At 34.4% G+C, this 24,604-nt stretch overlaps 1 long non-coding RNA gene across 1 annotated transcript in view; it reads right to left on the minus strand.

Annotated features, from left to right (window-relative positions):
• Positions 1-3,271: 3,271 nt before the first annotated feature.
• LOC108370043 (uncharacterized) overlaps positions 3,272-24,604 on the minus strand; it is a 29,810-nt gene continuing 8,477 nt past the window's right edge. Inside the window, exon 4 of the long non-coding RNA XR_001848588.1 lies at positions 3,272-3,758. This is a non-coding gene — a long non-coding RNA (uncharacterized LOC108370043). The remainder of the gene's footprint in view (positions 3,759-24,604) is intronic.

Raw genomic sequence — 24,604 nt, forward strand, 5'->3', positions numbered from 1 at the left:
AATGACCCTACACTTTCCTAGAACAAAACGTTGTTGACCTGTGTTATCTTTCATGTTTAAGAAGTAAGACCAAACCAGCAATTACTGTTATAATTGAAAGTTTCCGTAAAAAATTGTTAAGAAAGTTATCAACTCATAACTGTTAGAACGTGTCCGTTGCATTAAATGGATTCACCGGCTTTCCCAACAGATATTATTGATAGTACTAATCAGCTTTGAGTTCGTTGGACATTTCTGAATAAGAATAGCTTTATTCCGGTTAATTTATCACAATTTTTAAATATGGGTTTTTCGCATAAAACATGGTTTCTCCGACCACTATGCACCGTTGCGTTTTCGCAACAGCAGAACTAAAAAAACAACAAAAAAATAGATAAGCTGCAGAAATCTCACAATAGATTATGCCAAAGGGTAGCTTCACCTTTATATTTTACTAATTTTGTGAAAAAAGTGTTTACTTGCAATTAGTCTTTTCTTCTTCCATGTAAAAAATAGGGCCGAATTTGGTCCAAATTTTGAAATGACTGCAATGGTGGCACACATAATATTTTTCATCACATGGACTTAGATATGATGCCAAAAAGCTTTTCTAAATGTGTGGAAGATTCATTGCCGCATTATTCTCCTTTTTATTTGGCGCTGTGCCAATTAAAGCTAAGTCCTTCTTCACTTGGTATTTCCATCGCTGTGGGGGTCTCCCTCTTCCTCTGCTACCACCAGGGGGTTCCGAGTTGAATACTTACAGAGCTGGATTTTAAGTCGATGCACTATGTCTATGTCATTTTAACGCTCACACAGCTCATCGTTCCTTCGTCTGCGGTACTCGTCGTCGCTAAAGAGTAAATGCCCGTAAATTGTCCGCAAAATTGTTCTTTCGAATACTCCAAGCGCCGCCTCATCAGATGTTGTCATTGCCAATGCTTATGCGCCATATACCAGCCCGAGCATGATGAGTGACTTATATATGTGGTTTTCGTATATGGAGAGTCCAAAGTAGCACTTGGTGTCGTATGTCGAGAGAGTTCTTTACTCTTGAATTGGCTACTCAGTCCAAAGTAGCACTTGTTGGCAAGAGTGATTCTGCGTTGAATTTCGAAGCTGACATTATTATGGGTGTTAATGCTGGTTCCCAAGTAAACAAAATTCTACACTTTCTCGAAATTATATCTGTCAACAGTGACATGGGCATCAAGGCGCGAATGCGGTGACTGTTTGTTTGATGATAGGAGATACTTCGTCTTGTCCTCGTTGACCACGAGACCCAATCGCGTTGCTTCCTCATCCTACTTGGAAAAGGCAGAAGACACTTCGCAATTCTTGTTACCGATGATGTCGATGTAACCGGAATACGCCAGCAATTGTAAAAAATTGTTCCTGAGCGGTTCAGTTCTGCACCTTTTATTATCTTCTCCTAGTAAGAATAGTAAGAAACGGCTCGGAGAGGTCTTTTCCAATTCTGAGGGAGCTGGTGGTATTGCTCAACGTTGTTTTACACAGACGTATCCGTGGGTTACCAAATTCTGACATCGCGGCCTATAGGCAACTACTTTTATTGATGTCGAAAGCGGCTTTGAAGTCCACAAATAGATGGTGAGAATCGACCCTTTTCTCGAGGGGCTTTTTCAAGATTTGGCATATTGTGAACACCTGTTCTAAGTTGGATTTGCCAGGTCTAAAGCCACACTAATAGGCCCAATCAGTTCGTTGGCTTCAGTCTTTCACACCATACGCTGGATAAGACCTTGCAACCTTGTAAGGCTCAGCGGTAGTAGGCGCGTACGGCGGGGTCGTCTTTCTTATGGATTGGGCGGATCGGTATACGAGCTGATGCATGCACCTCGCCGCCGTGCTTGAATATCTCAGCTAGCAGGTCTTCAGGTCCAGCATCTTTGTTGTTTTTAAGACGTGTAATTGCTATTCGTACCTCGCCATAGTAAGGCGTGGAACATCCACTCCGCCATCATCGACTGGGGTCTTGGGCTCGTCTTTTCCACAACTTTCAGTGATGCTACCATTCAGTTCAATGGAAGAGTGTTCCCTCCAATTTATTTATTTATCGATGAACATTCTGACATCGGTCACTAGGTCACCATGGTTGTTCTTACAGGAGTTCGCCCTGGTTTTGAAACCTTCCCTAAGTCGCCTAACTCTGGTAAAATTTTCGGGCGTTTTTCCAGTCGGCCAGTACCTGCCACTACCTCATTTCAAAACACCCTGCGTCAGGTGAAAGATACAATATTGCATTCCATGAAAAATGTTTTCATGATTATCTCAAAATAACATAAAACATACGTTTTTAATTAATTTAATTACTCATTTAAAACAAACTAAATGTAATATTTTTATAAAATAAAAATATAGTTTAGGTTTGAATATCTAAACTGAGTGTTTTTCCAACTTTTTTAGTATATTGTCTCGCCCAAGATAATAGTAGTGGATTCTCCCAACGTTGCGTTTTCGCAACGGCCCACCCGAGGAAGCCCAATGCGACTATTTTTCTTTTAATCATTTCTCCATCGTTTTTACGCTTAAAATAGCTCATGTACTACGTTTTATTAAAAAATTCCAGAATTTTTTGCTTCTGGAATGAAATGGGTTAAGTGGACAAACAACAATTGAATACATATTTTGATATTCAGTTCAATACAACCGCCACCAATATTTTTAACGTCAATCGGAGCATCTATGTATGTATAATATATATCGATGGCTGAGTGGAAGATCGACCTATCTCTGCAGTCACTTCGAAAACGCCCTATCTCAGCAAATTTTTCAACAACGCCCTATTTCAGAATTTGATTAAAAAACGCCCTATCTCAAAATAGGGTTTAAAACGTCCTAGATCAGCTGCCGATTCGAAAACGCCCTATCTCAGCACATTATCAATTTATGTTTTTAGTTGTGAAAAGTTTTCTGAGATAGGGCGTTTTCGAACTGGCTGCCGAGATAGGTCGATCTTCCGCTCAGCCATCGATATAGTATTTAAATATGTCGTCGTTTCGCGCGCAATACTTCGTATCTGCCAAATGCAATACCACGTATGAGATGGCAAACAAAAAATTTATTTTGGTTACCCTATCTCAGCGCTTCCCTACTTCACAAATTTAATAGTAAATAATTATGGTAGAAGCTCATATTTAGTGAGTTTAGTTAGCAAACCATTTAAACGTTCTGAAGAAAAAAAGTTTCTCCGCTCTTTTGCGAAATTTTCGGACTATCTTATACGTGGTGTTTTGGCGAATACGAGGTATTGCGCGCCAAGCGCGATATGTCTATTGATTTTTGCTTACCCACAATTTCTTCAGTTGTCGCCGTACATAAGGTACAATGCCACAACGTTCAAATGGTCCCTTACAGAGTCTACAGTTATATCACCCATTGAGCTGGTGATTGTTTCGTTACCACGATTTAGAGAATTGTTTTCCATATTCGAGTTATCACCATTGGTTACACTGACTCCTCGCAGTTGTGATTCAGTGTCGACTGCAAGATGTTTTTGGCCAAGTCTCGATAGAGTCTCCTGTGAATGAGTTGCGGAAGTTGAATTCGTCGCCTCAATGTGCTCTTCGTTCTCATCATTTACACTGCTTCTATCAGCGGTTGTGTTAGTGTGTTCAAAGCTGATCAATTCTTCCACTTCGATGGCGCCTTGTGGAGTCACAGCTTACGTGGCTTATAGAGAAATGCGTTGCAATTCAGAAGAGGAGAGCATATATAATGCTTCGCCACCGTTTGTAAAACATAGCGATGAAATGCCACTAGAAAAATCAAATTTTAATTAAATTAAATTTTCGAACGATAAAATCTTTTAGTTATAAACTTATGGCGGACTTCTACTGGACATTAACTGTCAAAAATTTTTATGAAAATTTGGGCATACAAATTCGGTATCATTACGTTAAAATTAAGTCATAAATAAGTCAAATTTTCATAATTTTTTTTTCGTCTCATTTCCAAATGGAAATGCAGTTGCGTCAAGCGATTATTATACTTGCATTGTGCTCATAACATGAGTACTGCCATAAATCGAATCTGTTTAATGAGCTTTGCATACAAGCAATTATCCGATGCAGCGCATGACAGGGCATGACAGCAAAGTCTGGAGAATTTTGATTTTTCGCTATGTGACTTTTTCAAAGAGAGATACCACTCTCCAGTGCTCTCATTAGTCAGTTCCAGTACCCATCAGATTTACAGGAATTACTGAGAAGTCGTTCTTGTACATACATTGAGGCATATTTATAGTCGATAATAAAGTTAGTTGCCGCCATTTCATTGCAAATTATATGACAAAAAGCCGCAACTAGCTTTAGAGTCGACTTCATTTAGGCCTTGAATACACATTCTTCAATTATGTCTTCCTAACTAAATCCTGGAGTAGTGCCAGAAGTGAAGATTTATCTTCAAAATGGAGATATTTTTCATAAATAATCAGAAAAATCTTCACATGAAAAGAGTTACAACAAAATTAAACTCCATACAAAAAATCTTCACAGTGAAGATATCTGGCAGCACATGAAGATTTTTTTAGGATAGTTGGCCAATAAATTTTTCGTTTTTGTTATCAATTTACCTTGCAGGACAAACTCGGCGCTGTGAATTTCCACAAGATAATTATGGAGCGATATTTGTAAAAACAAAAATTAAAGTAATTTTGGTTTCTAAATTTAAATTAACAAATTAAATTTTCTATAATTAACTTTATAGAGATATCATCATCATCATCATCCGATAGCGAGGATGAATGCACAGAGTGAGTTTTTTTCTCAAATAAGATTGAACAAAATAAAAATTCGTAATAAACTGGAAATCACTACCTTAAGTGGTATACTTTATACAGAGGATTATTTAAAAAGGTACAGTCATGAGTGCCATGATATAGATTTAAATGAGAACAAGACTTAAATTAAAACGTATACATTCTTACATATGTCGAACCTGTATATTTTTACAGTTCTCTGCAGCTTGTTTGTTAATTCCAATGTTTGAATAATATACATACATATGTAGTTATACAAATTTTTGTATGGTTTGAGAACTAGTCAAGTAAAACTGTTATGAATTGATGAACTGGTTATTTTTGTTTTTAAATGTGTTTTGGTTTTGTATAATTAATAAAATTTAAATAAAAAAATTTAAGTTTTTTTGTAATAATATCTTCAATAAAGATATTTCTAAAGAAAAGATTTTTTCCAGTTTCATAGACCTTCTATGGATTTTCGAAGATTTTATCAACGATTGGAAGATTTCTAACAGAATTTTTGCTGGCAACACATTCCGCTCTGAAAAACGACCTGTTTATCCCATTTTAAAATACGAAACTCCCGTTTATGAATATTAAATATTAAAAGTTTTAAAGAGCAATATATATAAATACCAAAATTCATAAAAAATAAAGAAGGATTTAACTCCTTTATAAATCGGAAATTTGTATGAAAATGCCACTTAATTATTTTTTATGAATGAGGCCAAAAGTGTATTTACAGCAGCCAGATCCAGTTCTGCGGTTTTCAATTTTCATGCGTTGCACATGGCCTTATGGTTGTCTCTACGGCTATAAACACCCGTAATGCGACTATTGGCTTAACCAGCCACCGACGGAGCACCCTTCCGTACATGCCGTCCGTATCAAGATACAAAATTGTGTTGATAGAAAGAGAGAAGCAACGGACAACGTCACCAGTGATGTTAAGTCTAAAGTTCAAATTGTACCTAATTTGACAATAGTAATGGTCGCTGCGCCAACAAAAACAGTTATGTGATTTTTGTCAATTTTTTTTATTGCATATTTTATTAACACTATCTATTGCCCGCATTACTGCATTTTCCGTTCTCTTATATATCTTTTAGTTTAGAACTGACCAAAAACCGCTATGTGCCCGCAGTACTAGAAATACTCTGAAAAAACGGGTATACGTTTACTTGCTTATAACTGTTTTTGATCGCAGGCGAATCTGATGAGTGTGCTTTGATTTCGATGTAAAAAATAATTATAAACCAACTAAATACATACATACATACAGTGACTCAAACAAATGGCCATGTGTTGCTTTTCTTCAAATATTCGCAATTTTTTTCGCGATAAATTTTTTTCGTTATTTTTATATAAAAATATCGTTTAAGCTTTAACCAAAACCGTGTAAATCAGTTTTAAGCTTTATACAAACTTAAGGAAAATTCAAAAATTTTCATCAGAATTTCAACTTTTTACTCTGAATTTTTAGATGACTTTTGGGTATGCAGTTTTATAGCCCATACAATTTTAGTCTAATGAAGTGCAAGTTTCAAACGGCTAAAAATCGCGTTGATTTTTGAGATTTTTTTTTTTGGGTTTTTAAATATAAGCGCAATTTACAAAAACTTGCGTTGATATTTTGAAATTTTGTTTTTGATGGTCTCCCGCGTTTTATTTCATAAGAAATTCATACTTACATGAAAAGAGTGCGAAAATTCCGTCACCAAAAAAAACTCAAAAATCAACGCGTTTTTTTAGCCGTTTTAATTTTGCACTTCATTGGACTAAAATTGTATAGGCTATAAAACTGCATACCCAACAATTTTCTAAAAATTCAGAATAAAAAGTTGAAATTTTGATTAAAATTTGTTGAATTTTCCAAAAAAAATTTATAAAGTTTGAAACTGTGATTTACACGGTTTTAGTAAAAGCTTAGACGATATTTTTATATAAAAATAAAAAAAAATTATCTCGAAAAACATTATGAATATTTGAAGAAAATCAACACGTGGTCATTTGTTTGAGTCACTGCATGTATGCACATTAGGGTGGTCCAAAAATGTATGGGAGGAAAGTAAAATCGGAAATTTAATGCTCTCACCCCCTAGGATTGTTCTATACCGAAAAAAAGTATACCCCTGTTTTTTTATTTTAAAATCAAAATACATTTAGAGGTCGCTCAAAGCGCTCAAAATTTCCCATGTATTTTGTATGGGGAAAAAAAGACTTTTCGTAGAAATGGCATAGAATCCATGAAAATCAAAATTTTTCAATCTGAAAACTCTGCTTCTCTTCAAAGAACTTCAGAGAATAATGCCCAATTGTTTATTTAAACGTTTTTAATTTAAACTATTTTTTCTTTTTTTCTTTGGTATATTTCTGTTTGTATATTTGATTTTTTTTGGGATATTTCGAAGACCCTTAAAAAATAGTTAAAATTAAAAAATTTTTAAATAAACAATTGGGCATTATTCTCTGAAGTCTTCTGAAGAGAAGCAGAGCTTTCAGATTGAAAAATTTTGTTTTCCATGGATTCTATACCATTTCTACGAAAAGTCTTTTTTTCCCCATATAAAATACATGGGAAACTTTGAGCGCTTTGAGCGACCCCTAAATATATTTTGATTTTAAAATAAAAAAACAGGGGTATACTTTTTTTCGGTATAGAACAATCCTAGGGGGTGAGAGCATTAAATTTCCGACTTTACTTTTTTTTGGACCACCCTAATGCACATACTACTTCCACTACATAGATTCTACTATTTAATTTGATCGCTTGCAATTGGAATTCAACAATTAACAAAGGTAAAAAGTATGGAGGTAGACAGAGTCCACTCTACATTAGAAAATGTATTCAATCCACCGATATATTCAGCAATGGACTACATACATAAGTCGTATATTGTTAATTATTTAGAATATACAACTTTTATAAATTACACTATGCGACAGTCAAAATCGGGATGGGATGAAACCAACGGGAGATGTTATATCGGTCAAAAACAAGTTATACGTGGCCCGGCGTTTCGCTGGGTCACGTCTAGGAATCGAGATATATCGATTTGAAGTTAGTAACTATCATATAGGGGAAATTGTCACCTTTGGTAGTCTTTTTTTTGACATAACTCGAGAACCACTAGTCCAATTTTGCTCAAACCAATTTAAAAAAATTAAAAATTACAGTTCCTTTAATCTGTTAATATAACGTTTATCTATATACTCAACAGTTTTGCCGGTNTTTTTTAATTTGTTTGAGCAAAATCGGACTAGTGGTTCTCGAGTTATGTCAAAAAAAAGACCACCAAAGGTGACAATTTCCCCTATATGATAGTTACTAACTTCAAATCGATATATCTCGATTCCTAGACGTGACCCAGCGAAACGCCGGGACACGTATAACTTCTTTTTTACCGATATAACTTTCCCCGGTAGTTTGAACCCTTCCCGATCACTGACCCCTACCATTTGTCTCACAGTGTTATGAGAGTGTTCCTGGTAAGTTTACAACTATAAGGCCAAGTAAAAAACCTGGGGAAGCACCGGTAAGCAGCGCGTCATACCGACATCATTGCCACAAAAACGAGCTCTGTTATTACAGCAATACGAAACGGAGCTATTGTACGATGGTCCAAAAAATTTATCAATCTAAACACAACAGCCTACAGCCAACGTTAAAGCAATATATACACAAAGATTTCCATTCGTTTTGTGATAATCTACCTCGATAAATACTTAGTTTTACATTTTTATGCAATTTACTATTGTAGCAGGCAATAAGATAGAGGCCGATCACGAAAACGCACAAGTTCACTTGCTCGATGCTATCTTACGAATGTCTTTATTTCGTTTTTCTTGTCTCTACCCAGACGCTTTCCATATACAGAGTTGTATTTCTGCAGCGTTATATTTCTTAAATCTAGGTCATTTGCATTTACATGGTTGTATTCTCTAAATCTAGGTCATACTATTAGCAATATTCTACTACAATTTCTACTACAATTCGGCCATCCTGATTATGTGATCTCCTGATCATCATAGCTTTCACGACCCTTGAACCAAGGTTTTATATTGGAAGCAGCCCAAACGCCTTTATAAGGAGTTCTGGATTGCTGAAAATTCTCTACATCTTCCAACAAGTAACGGTCATTTCGAAAAACTTTTGAGACTCGATAAGGACCTCTAAATTTGGGAATTAGTTTTCTAGATATGCCGGCGTGTGAATCGAAATTCGTTACCATGACATAATCTCCACTGACATATTTAACTGACGGTTTTCTCTTGCTATTGACATACTGCTCGTTATATTTTTGTACTTTATTCTCAGCTTGAGCTGCCTTGCTTCTAATCTCGTCGAGAGTCCGACATTCCTGATTTTCATTTCCACTAACATTATTTAACGATTCTTGAAGATAATCCTCTACTTTGCCCCTTTGTCTTATTCCAAATAACATAACACTTGGATGTTCGTTAATAGATCTGTGATGCGTGTTATTGAGACAAAATTCAACCTGTTCTAACACAGAAACCCAATTTGTACCCCCTTTTTGATTGATCAATTTTGCTATCATTGGCCCAATAGTTCTGTTCACGCGCTCAACTTGGCCGTTTGCTTGCGGAGAACCGGTTCAATCTTAATATGCTGAATATTATGCGTTTCTGTAAATTCCTTAAAATCTCCTGAAGTAAAACTAGTACCCCTATCCGATATAATACACTTTGGCTTACTATATGATTGGTGCGTTAGAATTTCGCATTGATTTTTTAGTTTACTTAGCTCTGCTTTAAGTGTGCGTATGTCATCATGTCCGAGCGAAGCCTCACCAACACCTGCTTCTTCGGCAGCAATCGGGCAATTTCCACGTACCGCTTGGGGAACTTCGTTTAAACGCTTAACAAGGTCCATCTTCGTTCCGCTTGTCTTAAGACTCAAACGCTGCAGCCACTCTTTCAGTTGTGTTGTTGTGTATGTTTCTACCGCAATGGTGTCCTCCATTTTGCACGCTGGCTTTAATTTTGTTACGCGTATATAGTTAGTTTTTTTTTCTTCTTTGTGTCCGTGAGCGCTATAAACTTTTTAATTTTGCCGCAACTCTAGCAGGTATTATGCACTCCGAATATTTGTACGAGGGCGCAAAACACTAAAAAAATTTGGGATATCAATCCCACTTCTGGCGACTGTAGCAGGCAATAAGATAGAGGCCGATCACGAAAACGCACAAGTTCACTTGCTCGATGCTATTTTACGAATGTCCTTATTTCGTTTTTCTTGTCTCTACCCAGACGCTTTCCATATACAGAGTTGTATTTCTACAGCCTTATATTTCTTAAATCTAGGTCATTTGCATTTACATGGTTGTATTCTCTAAATCTAGGTCATACTATTAGCAATATTCTACTACAATTTCTACTACACTATGTTATGCAAATTTGCTTAATGTATACAAATGTGAAAGCATTTAATACAAATTCAATTATATTTATATTGAAATTATTTCTTGTATATACCAGCTTTCATTGGATATCACCCATCGCAACTTTGAAACAGTGCATTGGGTCAAGTTAATACGCTGACCGAAAAAACAGTTCGCATCTCTGGCAATTTGATGGTTTGTACAAAATATGTGTCCACGCACCACTTTTTATTACAAAAATCCAATAAAAACGTTTCTGACCATTTTCCATTACATAACAGGAGCAACGGGCAGTTACCTAATCGAGTCCACAACTTCTATAGACTGCATCTAGGCCTAGCGGCAGTATTATGTACAAATTGCATACGATTCCATACCGCCAAAAGCAAATTTAAATCGTGTATAAAAACAGTTATGTATGTGCTTTAAAGCGGCGCAAATGTTGTTCACGTCAAAAAAAAATTGATTTTATTTCATAAATCAATAACATATTTTTAATATAATTTTTTTTTAATACGACATTTGCAAAATATTACCTATTGGCACCAATAATCAGTTTCTTTGCTCTCCTGAAAAGCTATTAAAAAACACATAACTGTTTTTGTTGGCGCAGCGTCGAAATGTACCTAAAAAGTAGCTCACGATTTTGCTAAATTTTTATTATTTTCAGACAATTGCTAACAATTTAATAAATTTATACGTCATTTGCATTAACAATAAATACAGTTGAATTAATATTCATAAAAATTCAATGAAAACATATCCATCTATAGTTGCATTCCAGATGCTTCACGATATTCACGATTTGCAGTAACAGCTCTTTTCTCCATTAATAAACCTTATGGAAGGTGGTCACCTGGAACGACTTCATGTAAAAAGCTCCAAATCGTGAAGCATCTGGAACGCAACTTATGTGTATTGAGATTGTACTATACCGAAAAGATTGTTCATATTTGGAAATCAAAAAATATTTAGGGGTCGCTCAAAGCACTCAAAGTTTTCCATGTATTTTATATGGGGAAAACATGTTTTCGTAGAAATGGCATAGATCTTTTGAAAATCAATATTTTTCGATCGGAAAACTTTGTTTCGCTTTTGGAGATTTTCAATAATATTACCCAATTGTTTATTTAACCTTTTTATATCTAATAGGAATGTTAGGTCCCGGGATCCCGGTCGTTTTAAAGTCCCGAAACTCCCGGGATTATTTGCCTAGAATATCGGGATTTTTGGGTTTTGTAATTTACACTGGTGGCAATAATATAAACGCTTTATGTTGACCAGTTTTGGCTACATTTCTTTTGTTTATTCAATACAATCAATATACATATAATACCTTGCCACAGGCAATTTTGCACACAAAAAAATTAATATATTCCCCAAACCAATTTTTAGTTTTTTTCCTGACGTCAGGATTTTTTAAAAGAACTTTGAAATTTTAAAGATATGAGTAAAAAGTCAAAAAATTATTTAAAAATTTCAGTGCAATATACTTAAAAAAATTGTATAGTTACCAAATGAAAGAAAAGATTCTGTAGAGTTACATCACATTACATTTTTTGGTGCGTAAGGGACGGGTGGTATTGAAAATGGGTGGGTGAAATAACACAAACGGCAATAACGCAAATTTGTGTTATTTCCCAATTGAATGTGAAATAACACAAATTTGCTTTATTTCATTTCTCGTTGAGCAATAAGACCAACTTTTATACTTAACAATTTGAGTAATAAAACAAAATAGTGCACATATGTAGGTAGTCATCCAGTTACATTTGACAAAGAGTAGTACATGAACAAGTTAAATGGACGGATTTGTGAGTATACAATTTTGAAAGTGCCCGGCGTCGCAGCGGTCTTCCGCCCCTCCCCTCCTTTCGCAATTATATACTGGTGGCATTATAACCGTTTAGAAAAAGGAAAAATGATAAAATAACACTAGTTCACTTCTGAAAATGCTTTTTAATGTCCAAGTAATGGGAATTATTGTGTATGGTGTTATTGCACGCTGCATCCTACCCATAGTGGAGTTTACCAGGTGCCATTGCTTTATTTGAAAATTTGCATATAAAATGTGACTATAAGGCAGACGAATGTCAGAAAATAAAGCGAGAAAGCCGTTTTATTACTTCATCTGTTTATTGCGACATGGTTCCATGCAAACATTTTAAGGTTTTCCAGCAATGTTTTTAACATATTAAAAAGCATGCAGAAAAAATTCATACAAAAGCGCTATGTCCAATATGCGGAGCAGTTTTTAAAGACGATGCTTTTCCCATATTTTGTTAGACTTTTCATAAGTAAAAATATTTTGTGAATATTACTTTCTTCATATGAATTATATCACATTTTTTGTTTAATTCAAGGCCTATCAAACAGGTTTAGAGCATTTGAGCAAAAACAACATTTGCCTGTATTTTGTTGTTGCTTCTGGTATCGAAGGTGCCAAAAACTGTTACATCAAAGCGTGCCATGCGAAATACGAAAAAGGTAAAAAATTATAATTGAAAAAATTAAAATTGAAAAAATTAAAATTGATGCAACTTTCTTTCTTAGTAAATTGGTTCGGTTCTCGAAGCGTTGATCCATCCTGTGCCAGGCCCAGTAATCAGCGGTTGTGCTGCTGAGTTGGGCGAGCTTTCCAAAAGCTGCTATTTAATCGCTGGTTTTGTATGGAAAATGTTTCACATGCAAATAGATTTTAACAATTTAGAATTTTTGTGAGAAGAAATGTAAAATATTTGACATTTTCGAGAACAAATAATTTGAAAAAAATCAAATCAGCTGCTATACTGATATTACCTGTTCAATGTGCCTTGGTTTAATTGTATTTTTGGAATAAACAAAGTTCTTTTTCCTTCTGTCAGTAAACTTCTTTTTACAAATAGTATAAATAAGCAATGGGAAATACGGCAAAATTTGTTTTATTTCCAACCTTTGTTGGAAATAAAGCAAAACTCAGATTTTGGTATTATTTCCCATTTAAAAGTGAAATAAAGCAAATTTTGCGTTATTGCCGTTTGTTTATTTCAACTGAAATTTGATGGGTTGTGTGAGGCGTGTAGGTAAAATCATCAGATTACACAGACACGTACATAGTTTGATCAAACAAATAGACCATGCAAGGTCCCTTTAATCAAAATGACACTGAAACGCAGTTTGACCAAACAATTTGACCATGTAAGGTTTCTACTATAGGCAAACGCAATAGTCTACAGCAGTGGTGTCCAAACGAGTTCGCACCGAGGGCTATTTTGAAACCATTACTATGATTTACGAGCACCGCCTAAATTAACTTCAGTCTTGATTGATGCCTTCAAAAACCTTTATTTATAAAGTAAATTTATACACATATTGTGACAACAAAAATTTCCTCTTAATTGATATAGTAGTGTTTCCATTATAATTCATAAATCGATTTTTTGGAAAAAGGTAACACGTTCCCCATAGAGAACAATTCGTCATCTAAAATGCAAAAATCGGCAAAGGGCCGTAACTAAAAAAACTCAAAATTCACAAATTCACTTTTTGATTGATTATGGTGCATTTCGTAGAATTAAAAGTCCCCACATCGTTTGACGCAAAAAAACTGTTAGTTACGGATCTTTGCATTTGTATTCTTGCATCGCCTGTTCGTGCTCGATCGTAACTGAAGACATTTTTCCACGTAATAAGCTGGATTGTACCCCGCAGGAATTATTGAGATTATTTAGTTTTGCATTTATATCATTTAAAAATGTCAAGTCGGATAGCCTTATCTACATGGTTATTGAGAACTTCTTCATTAATGTCTTTGGATTTCAGAAATATCTTGATTTACAATTGCCTAATCACATTTACAGATAGCTATTCAAATTTTTAATTGAAGCTTTCTAATTTACAATTGATGATTTTCATTTTCAATTGACACCTTCGCATTTACAATTGACGATTCTCATTTTCAATTGATACTTTCGCATTTACAGCCGGAAATGGCGTAGTTCGCCTCAGAGCATTCTTCTTCCATCTCTTTGTTTGGGGGCGCCTAAAATACAGGTCGCGAGCTACTAGGCGCCCGCGAACTACCGGTTGCACAGCACTGGTCTACAGAGCTACATACACTATGCATAGGAAGGGTCAAAGGGCTTAGTTTACTATACAAAGTTTCGATAAACATTTTAGCATCTTCAGAAATGTGTTTTTGTTATCTTTCACAAAGTTTCAAAAAATACTTTAGTTTCATTTACACTAAACCAATACATCAGAGAAGGCCATTACAAACTCAAATTCATTTACTTTAATATTTCAAATCAAGCCTATTATAGATTCCGTTGTCATGCTCGACGTGGTAACGACGGGACAATTCTATTATCAATTATGACGTGATTTGAAGTTGACGCGAAATTGGTATTCCCGCGATTTGAAATTCAGGAGATTGGCATTATTGATTCCGAGTGAAACGCAATTTTGACTGTTTTTCGGGAAAATATTATACGAACGCTTTTGTTTATCGGAAGAAGTGATACAATAACTAAAACCAACCAAATCATTCAAAAAGCCAAATAAGAAACTAAGTGGATATTTTACACCGAATGGTAGAGTGCACAAATTAAATTATATTTTTTCAAAGATCAAGGCCATCCACGAAACGAATCTTTTGCCAGAACCCAATAAGACATTTTTGAAAAAATGCGCCGATGTTGGATCGTCCTATTAACTAAAGGAGATAAGAGTCTGTAATATTTATTCATCTATGTGTACATGAAAGTGAATGACGTTTAAGTCTATAAAACAGTTATTACGTATGAGTCGCTCGGTTTATTTCGCAGTAATGACCGTTTTTCAATTTTAAGCATCATCAGGGTATCTTCTCTACATTAACATGGTTGCATTTTACATTTTTTGTGCTAAAGGTTGCGCTTATCCTTAGTGTGTGTTTACATATACATATTTTGCTTACAGCTTACAGCTCGGCCAAACTGTCAGTAGTGGTTTGACTTGCAGGTTTTTTAGTACCTGGAACGTTTCCTGCAAAAAAAACTGTATATCGTGAATATCGTGAGCACCTGGAACGCAACTAGTAACACATATGCACTATTTCGGGTTTTGACATAACTTCGCCTTTCACACTTTCTTTACTTTGTTTTTGTCATATGCATTATTTCAGGTTTCAACCGAAAGTGTGCATATGCATAATTTCGGTTTTTTCTCATATGCGTTATTTCGGTTTTGAGTCGAAATTGTGCATATATGCATTACTTCGTTTTTCTCATATGCTTTATTTCGGATTTGAACCGAAACTCTGCATGTATGCATTATTTCGGTTTTCGTCATATGCACTATTTCGGTTTTCAAGCGAAAGTATGCATATGCATAATTTCGGGTTTTTCTCATATGCATTATTTTGATTTTCAACCGAAACTGTGCATGTATGCATTACTTTGTTTTTCTCATATGCATTATTTCGGCTTTCAAACGAAAGTGTGCATATGCATAACTTCCGTTTTTTCTCATATGCATTATTGCGGTTATCAACCGAAACTGTGCATATATGCATTATTTCGGCTTTTTTCATATGCATTATTTAGGTTTTTTTCATATGCATTATTCCGTATGAACAGTTTCCATATGCACAATTTCAGGTTGCCGTTCAAAATAGTTTGCAATAAAAGGAATTTACTTTTTCGAAGACCCGAACTTTGACCCCTTATAGCACCTGTAATATAAGTTTGCACAAAAAAAGTTATATACCATTTAAATAAGAGCAAAAGGAGGACTGCGTCTATATTTTTAGGTTTTTAGTTATTTACAAGCAATAATTAAATATAATTCTTTACCAAAGGTCCTATTTCGAACTTCGGAGGCCAACTTCGAAAAACGGAAAAATCACTGTTTTACATATGACTCAAACTCTTAAAAAATTGGTTTGGTCCAATACCCAGAAAAAAGTTGATTTTGCCGTACAGTGTTATTTTTATCACTTCATTCATAGCATGTATCTTGGTGTTTTTTTTTCACGATAATAGTTAAGTAGACACACTTTAGCCTGATTGTTTAAATTTTTCAAAAAATCATTATTTTGTGTAAAATTTTTAATTTTTATAAAAAAGTTGCATAAACAAATGGAAATATTTATTACTTCTCGATCAGCTTTTTTAATCGTTTAAATTGAATATCTATCCTTATTCTATAATACATTATTTAAAAGAAAAAAAAACACGGAAACTTGCACGCAGTCGCTAGTTATAAATTTTTTTATATAATTTTCTTTTTCCTGCCACGGGTGCGTTTGCTTTCATGCTGCGAGCCGCCGGACTCGCAGCGGGCGTGGTGCAACCAAAGAACGCAAAAAAATAAAATTTATTTATAAACATAAGCATAGATTATTTAGTAAAATATTTTTTAAAGCTGTATACATAAATATGTACATAAATAACACACATATTTATATATGGATGTATGTATGTTCATTAGGGTGGCACAAAAACAGTAAAGTCGGAATTGTAATACTCTCACCCCTTAGGATTGTTCTATATCGAAAAAAAGTATACCCCTATTCTTTTATTTTGAAATCAAAAAATATTTAGAGGTCGCTCAAAGCGCTCAAAGTTTTCCAAGTATTTTCATATGGGGAAAAACAACTTTTCGTGTAAATGGTATGGAATTCTTGAAAATCAATATTTTTCGATCGGAAAACTCTGGTTATCTTCAGGATACTTTCGATTTTTTATTGCTCTCCCCATTGAATTTTTCAGGGTTTTGTGGGTTTTTGGTGGGCCTATAAGTTATAGTCGGCCGCTGTGGTGTAGTGGTAAGCAGTGAGCGCTTTCACTCATCAGCACATGGGTTCAAGCCCTGGTCAAAGCAACATCGCAAAAAATATTGAAAAGGGTTTTTCTTATCAGCGGTCGCCCTCGGCAGGCAATGGCCACGAAAAAACAGCTTCTCATAAAAATACAATCGCCGTTCGGTGTCGGCGTAAAACTGTAGGTCCCTCCGCTTTGTGTGACAACATCAAGGCACGCCACAAGTCGGAGGAGAAGCTCGGCCAAGCACTAACATATGTGTAAGTGCCAATCTATTATTATTATTATAAGTTATAGTTGCAATTAAAATATGGTTAAATAAACAATTGAGTATTATTATTGGAAGNTTTTTTATATGCATTACTTCGTATGAACAGTTTCCATATGCACAATTTCAGGGTGCCGTTCAAAATTGTTTGCAATTTAAGGAATTTACTTTTTCGAAGACCTGAACTTTGACCCCTTATAGCACCTGTAATATAAGTACATAAATAAACAATTGAGTATTATTATTGGAAGTCTGCTGCAGAGAAACAGAGTTATCCGATAGAAAAATATTGATTTTTAAGAATTCTATACCATTTCTACGAAAATTTATTTTTTCCCCACACAAAATACATGGAGAACTTTGGGCGCTTTGAGCGACCTCTAAAACTTTTTGATTTTAAAATTAAAAATAGGGGTATATTTCATCGGTATAGAACTATCCTAGGGGGTGAGAGCATAAAAATTCCGACTTTACCTTTTCACGTGTATTTTTGGACCACCCTAATGTACATATGCATGTATTTTGTCTTTACAGAGAAAAATAAGTAAAGAGGATAATATATCGTTTGTGCCGCAGAAACAAAAACAACTAACTTTAACACCCCCAAAATAGTTTGCTACTTGTAGCAGTTATGCTGTATACCTGAACGAAATATAATCCTTGGCGGAAAAATGTATTTGTGGATTGTTGTTCAAGGACATATCGAGGGCTTATATTCAATACCCTCTATCTGCAAAAACTTAATTTTTCACGAGAGCAAAAAAACTGTTTTGACGGCTATTTTTAAGTGTTAATAATTTTAAGTACCCACGTATGTCTTAAAAATTCACCCTATATATTAAAACTAGGATTTTACTTTTAATTCATTTTATTTTAGTTTAAAGATCAGATAGATGTTATTGCAATTCGAATTGTAACTATTTATATAAAAAAATGCGCTGATAGCGGGTTTTGCAGAATAATGAAAATGTCAGTTCTTTAATGTAAATATTATGTTCAACCAAAGGGTGAACACACCAAAACTGCGACACTTAGAGACTACTACCAGAAACAAACTAGAAGGCTTTGAAATTATTATTTTTTGTATTATATAACTTGGAAGTTTATATGACACGCTCAGAACAAAAACGACGAATATTATAAGTCAGAGCAAAAAGGAACTATATTTTTTTCTAGAGCAAAAACGANCGACGAATATTATAAGTCAGAGCAAAAATGAACTATATTTTTTTCTAGAGCAAAAACGAAACAAATCGACAGCGTACGTGTGAGCTTTGTGTGTATGCGGTATTTCGTGCGCGCTCGGTGGTTTCTGCTTTTGCTTTTGCTTTTGCTTTTGCGTTTGCGATGTTCGGCAAAATGTAGCAGCGAAAACGTTTATTTGTACATTGCAATGCTGCAATGGGTTTCGTAGTCTCATGTCCATAATTTGCATATGCTTCTTCAACCTGTAGCAAACTACCAACGCAAGTTATGTAAATTAATAGAAAACCTAATATTAATTAAAATAAGTAAATTTTGTTTTATTAATAAAATAAATAATTATCAGAAAATTCACAAAGCAATTATAATTATTATTTAAAAGAAACAAAATTAAATTATAATTCACAAATATAGTATTTAAATATTATGGTATGAAATATGTTATAAATAGCACGTAGACACAAATTTAAGAAAAAACCTGCCCTCCGATATTTGACCATCATTACTCATGCAAAATTTTCCCCTTCAAGTATGTAGAACAGTGTTCGAGATATAGATAAACTTAATTTTTTGGAGATTTGAAGAAAAAAGTGGACCCACTTAATTGCAATTTTTTTATATACTTAGTTGGCAGTTTTGGCTATTTTTCTTTCGTTTTCTAATGTTTATTATTTTTTTTATAAAAATACAGTACATTATCGAACCAATTTACAACAAACTTTTTATTACGAATTTTAGAAAAATTCTAATTATTAATAAAGTGTAAATTGCATGTGGGTAAGAATTCGCGTTTAGTTTTGATAACTTTTTTTGCGAATGGTATTATTTTCTCCATACAGAAAAAAAATTGTCAATAACACTTTATATGGAAGAAAATGCGTGAAAATGCGTCAAAAAACCAACACGAATTCTTAGCCACTTGAAACTCGCTCTTTATTAAGCTAGAATTTAAAAGGCTATAAAACTGCGTATCTAAAAAATTTTAATAAAAAGTTAGTTGTAAAATTTTTTTAAATTTTTCTATAAAGTTTGAAATTTTGATTTATATGATTTTTGTTAAATAATGAGCTGCATTTTTATAAAAAATAATAAACATTAAAAAAGCGAAATAAAAATAGCCAAAACTGGTCAAAATGTAGTTTCCCTATTATTTTTCACACGACTGTAGGTGATAGCAAATTTAATAATCTTCACTAATGTAAAAAGAAATATGAGATTGGCCAACTAACTATATAAAAGATTTGAAATTTTTCTTCAGATCTCCAAAAAACGAAGTTTCACAACACTCGAAAACTTTTCTACGTGAAGGACAAAATTTTGCATGAGTAGGTAATGATGGCCAAATGCCACAGGTCAGAATCTTGTAAACTAGTGTAATTATTCAGTTAGTCTCTTCATCACTTTGGCTTGCAAAACCGTAGTCAACATCCGAACTATTTTCATAGGTCAAATTTTCGTAAAATGAGCGACACTCTAAAGGGATGAAGGTCAATAATTGCAAAAGGTCCAAATATTTAGCTTGTGAGATCTTTTTCCCACTCGGAAACAAGTAGGGCAATTCTGCCTCTGCGAAATCTTTTTCATTCACGTTTTTTTTTCTTTAAATTTGCAACCTGTGTCAAGTTTTCGTTAATAAAAATAAGACGAAACAAATTTTTCCGTTCCTGCAAAATTTTTCTTGCACTCAGCCAATTAATTTTTTGGCCAGTGATGTCTACTTTGCGGTTAATGACAAGCTTTTTTTTGCGATGTTCTAATCGCTTTTGTCGTTTTCTGGGAGTAAACGTTACTGTAAATAAGATATAATACTATAATTGCTCTTACCTAGCAAATAAATATAAATATTTACCATGATTTTCATCTTCCATTACTTTAAAATACGGGTTGAAGAACGCGGTAAGAAGGCACTAAAAACATAAATACTTCTTTTGTAACTGATTTAACACTGTTTTGGTGGCTTGCTTACAGGTTGAAAAAGCATACGCAAATTATGGACATGAGACTACAAAACCGATTGCAGTATTGCAATGTACAAATAAACGTTTTCGCTGCTACATTTTACAGCAGAAACCACCGCATACACACAAAGATCACATGTACGCTGTGGATTCGTTTCGTTTTTGCTCTAGAAAAAAAATATAGTTCATTTTTGCTCTGACTTATAATATTCGTCGTTTTTGTTCTGAGCGTGTCATATCATTGTATACGCTTGCAAGTATGGAAAGCGCCATTTTTTTTGTTTACATTTGAAAACAGCTGAGATCATCTGATTTTCAATTCTCTTATTCTCCGCACAGAGTTACATTCAAGTTTCAGAAAAATCTTTAAAAAGTAAATTGAGAAATATTTTAGAAAAATGTGTTTTTATTCATTGAATTGATTAAATAAGAAATTAAAAATGCATGCCAAGTCTTGCATTTCCAATAATAACGATAAATGTGTATGTTCCAGGAAATAATTTAAAATATTTGTGAAACTTATCGTTTTGCGCTAAAATACAACAATGTGTGTAAGATTCGTAGCCATTATTTCTTTGAATACCATATTCGTGCCTGCCGTTGGAAAAAATAAGTAAATTTGCATTTATTTTTAAGAAAACATATAAATTAAAATACATTTCTTTCCAGAGCGACATACGGACAAGTAAGGTGATAAATTTGTATGATGAATACCGCGGAAAATCTTTTGCATCAAAATTTCTATTCTAATTTGCATTTGAATTATGATATCAACAAGGATGCTTTGGAACGTATTTTTTTAAGACAAATTTTTTATAAATCTTGAGATTGTTGATTTATTTTAGAATTAAAAAAGCTAGTTTATATTAAAAAATATATTTAGACTAGAAGTATGTAAACTACTTTTATTACGAATTGAAACGATTTTAATGAATATGGTTACCATTAATAGTAGTATGACAGTTAGATATAATACATATTTGACAAGAAAGATAGAATACAAGATTGCGCCGTCCTGGCGGCGATGACATATCTGTACAACCAGTAAACAAAGTCGATTTGGATGTTGAAAGAAAATGTGAGAACAGCCAATTTTCTTAATAATAAATTTTTCGATAGGGAACGTGTTTTAATTGTGCTAAAATCTAATAGCCTTATTCACAAAAACTAAAGTAGCTTTAAAAAAGGTTTATAAATTGAAAAATTTTTGCAAACGGCAATTTAAAAAGCTTTTTAAAATTTTTATTTTTTATGAATAAGGCGATAAAAATATATGATTTAAAATAACTTTTAACAAGGAAAATATGAAAAAGGTGATTTTTGCGGAAATAGGTATTAGTGAATTGCAGTGCATTTAAAGTTTCTGAGGTTTCGTTTACTTTTAGATCAGAATTGTCAAAATTGAGAAATTCAAAGTCATGGTACAATAAAAACAGGTAGAAGCCAAATTGACATCGAACCTACAAAAGTCAAAGTTTTCGGGAGAGTAAAAATAAAAATGAGCGTGTGTAAGGAAAAATAAAAAATTACATTTCGCTGGTTGACGTTTTTGAGTAAATTTGAAGTTTTGTTTCTATTTATTTATTTTTTTAGTTAAAATTTGTTAATTTGTATGTTGTTTTATGTTTTTAATTTATGAGTTGCAGTGTTGTTGGAGGGACTTTCCGGCATAAGGGTCATAGGAACAGCACTTGGCATCAAACGTGCCTTTCCTGTACCTCCCGGTGCATTTATGAAATGTGCTGCTTTAAAATGTTTAACGCACAGCAAGGCATTTCGCTGCAGCTCTGGCCCACAGCTGCTTTCGCAACGCTCTTTACGCGAAGGACATTGAGGCACGTTAAATGGTATCTGCTTTATATTTAATGTTCTGGTATCTTTTATGGTTTCGGTTTGACAGCCAGCTGCTGTGATGGTGTGGAAATATATAACAACTAAGAGAGAAAATTTGATTTTTACAAATTTAGTAAGCAGTAGCGCGTTTCAAGAACGATATTTGGACAAATCGTTAATGAACAACTATTTTTTCTTCCCGTCTGCTTTGGTTTTGGCAAAAAAGTTGATTAGTTCCTGCCGGCGATCAAGTCATTTCAACCACAAAATACTATTATTTGCAAGAACTGTTTGAGGTAAGGCAAATAAAAAACACCAGACGTGTGAATTCTAAGTCTTCTTTATTCCATTGCCTTGAGCGAACTAAAACTAATTACATAGTTACATTAAAATTGAAGTGCTAAGTACATATGTAGAGCTTAAATGTGAGAAAGCTCACAAAGGAGCTTCAATGCTCAATTGTCTTAAAGCTAGAATTTGAGTGTAAACAACTAAATGAGTGATATGATGCTTGTAGAACTATTCTTATTATACTGAATAAAGTAAATAATACACGAATAATTCTACGGACTAAATGTTGTTGGTAATAGCCCTCTCACCCAACATACTCTCCCCGTTGAAAGCTTCTAAACTTTCAAGCATCTTCCACAATGGGTAGAGGAGCAAGCCTGTGGATTGCGCGTCGTATAATACCCTTTTTTGTTTGTAAGTCTACTACTCGAATCTTTCCATCAGCACCCGTGCTTGCAGCTAGGATACGAGCTAGAAGCCATTGCTGTGGTGGCAAATTTCTTCTTGGATAATAACAACCTGTCCGAGCTTAACATTTGGTTCTGATTTATACCACTTCATACGCTGCTGTAGTTCTCGCAAGTAATCGCGCCTCCATTGTTGCCAAAATTGATTTTTTAAGAAAGTAATTTGCTGAAACTTTGTCATGGAAGCTATATTCTTGTTGATATCTGTTTGCTCAGATGGTAAAGCCTTAAGTGATTTACCAATTAACAAGTGACCTGGTGTAAGTGCTGGTCCGTCATTAGGGTCGTTGGAGAGAGCAACTATAGGTCTGGAATTTAAAATCGCCTCGATTTCTACAAAAAGTGTTTGAAGCTCTTCGTAAGTTAAATTTGTTTGACCCATATTCTTTACTAAAAGTGTTTTTGTGGATTTCACTGCCGCCTCCCACAGTCCACCGAAATGTTGTGCTCTAGGAGGTATGAATCGAAACTCGAAGCCAACTTCACTGCTGTAGCGCAACACTGTATCAAGAGATTTTTGATTAAAGTGGTTCCTTTGAAATTCTTGGAGTTTATTGTGCGCGCCGACAAAATTTGTTGCGTTGTCGTAGTATAAATGAAATGGCACGCCGCGCCGGGAAATGAAGCGTTTCAAACAGAGCAAAAATGCATTCGTCGTCAAATCCGAAACGAGTTCTATATGAACGGCCTTTGAAGAGAAGCATATAAAGATCGCCGCATATGTTTTATATGGCGGTTTTCCTCGTAAACGAAAGGAAGTCAAAAATGGGCCGCAAAAGTCTACACCACATACAGTAAAGGGAATTTGAGCTGTTACGCGATCTTTGGGTAGATCGCCCATAATTTGGCTTATAAGTTTGGGCTTATATTGAAAGCAATGCACGCAATTGCGCACCGCTTTGCGTACAACCTCTCGCGCATTTACAACCCATATGCGCTGTTGAAGAATGCTGAGTAAAACTTTAGCTCCTGCATGTAAATTCGCTTTATGTTGAAATGAAACATAAAGATGAGTAAAACGGTGTGTTTTTGGTAGAGGAGCTGGATGTTTCTCTTCATACGACATGTCGGCATTTCGAAGACGACCACCGACTCTAAGAATCAAGAAATTTCTCTCGCCGATTTTCGTTTTTTGAAGGAAAGGCGAAAGCCTTTGGAGGCTTACCGGTAAAGATTTGCCGTTTTCAAGGCTCTCGATTTCGTGATTGTATTCAATACGTTGTATGTTAGCTATGATTCGCCAAAATGTTTGGTCAAGTTCGCTTGTAGACGTATGCATCACATTCTTTGCTATTAATTTCAGATTGGTGGAAACCCCGTTGAAAACGCGGAAAACGTATGAAATGATGCGAAGAATTTTGGAAAAGAAGAACAATTTTCAATAATATTCATAAGAATGTTTTCTTCGTTGTTGCTAATGCTGCACTTGAAAGATGCAATGCTCCGACGCTCTATATCTGGGGTATCAGTGCACGTGTCTAATATAGGCCACTTATCTTCGTTACACTGAAGGAATGGTGGTCCTGAAAACCACATTGTTGTAAGCAAATCTGCCGCACTACATCCCCGCGATACAACATCCGCTGGATTGCATTTTGTTGGGACATGCCTCCAAGAAATCCCATTGCTGTTTTCTTGGAGCTCTGAGACACGATT

The sequence above is a fragment of the Rhagoletis zephyria genome, unplaced genomic scaffold, assembly GCF_001687245.7.
Source record: "Rhagoletis zephyria isolate East Lansing unplaced genomic scaffold, Rhagoletis_zephyria_1.1 Rzeph_scaffold_03977, whole genome shotgun sequence".
Lineage (NCBI taxonomy): Eukaryota > Metazoa > Arthropoda > Insecta > Diptera > Tephritidae > Rhagoletis > Rhagoletis zephyria.